Below are 648 nucleotides of genomic sequence, written 5' to 3' on the forward strand. Positions count from 1 at the left end.
ATAAAAATAGAAAAAAAAATTAATTTTATATGTAGATTTATTAAGGAGTCTAATATCAAGAATTTTAAATTATTAATATGATGTATATTATTATTTTCATGAATCACTTGAGAAAAATTGGAGCTTTATAATATTTCAACAATAAAAATAAGTTAAATTGTTATCAGAATTTCAAATTAAAATTCTATTAGTGTAGCCAAGCCAATGCTCTTCCCCTTATAAAATTCTAGAATGTTCTGACATTTGTTTTAAATAAATGTTTTGAAAATCATGCAAGCATTGCTTCTGTGTCTGGGTGGTGTAGTTGGTTATCACGCTAGTCTCACACACTAGAGGTCCCCGGTTCGAACCCGGGCTCAGACAAACTCTTTTTTGATTTGGTCGTGAAGCTTTTTTGGCTTTTCATTGGCAATTATTACTTATTTTTGATAAAATAAAATGGAAAAAAAAAACGAGATGTAGTTCTTTATTCAAATTAGGATGAAATATTAAATGAATATAAATTTAAGATTTATTGTGACAATTTTTATTACAAAATATTATGAGTATTATAAATACTTTTAAAAATAATAAGAGAGTTAAAAGCTTTGATTTTTCATTTTTCATCAAAGGATCTCAAATATTTATTAAATTTATTTGCAATAATTT

General features: G+C 24.5%; 1 non-coding gene across 1 annotated transcript; it reads left to right on the forward strand.

Moving 5' to 3' along the window:
- The first annotated feature begins 289 nt into the window (after positions 1-289).
- On the forward strand, positions 290-363 carry TRNAV-CAC. Its single transcript has one exon. It is a non-coding gene; the product is annotated as a tRNA-Val (tRNA).
- Positions 364-648: the final 285 nt, after the last annotated feature.

The sequence above is a fragment of the Dendrobium catenatum genome, unplaced genomic scaffold, assembly GCF_001605985.2.
Source record: "Dendrobium catenatum unplaced genomic scaffold, ASM160598v2 fragScaff_scaffold_266, whole genome shotgun sequence".
NCBI classification, from domain to species: Eukaryota; Viridiplantae; Streptophyta; class Magnoliopsida; order Asparagales; family Orchidaceae; genus Dendrobium; species Dendrobium catenatum.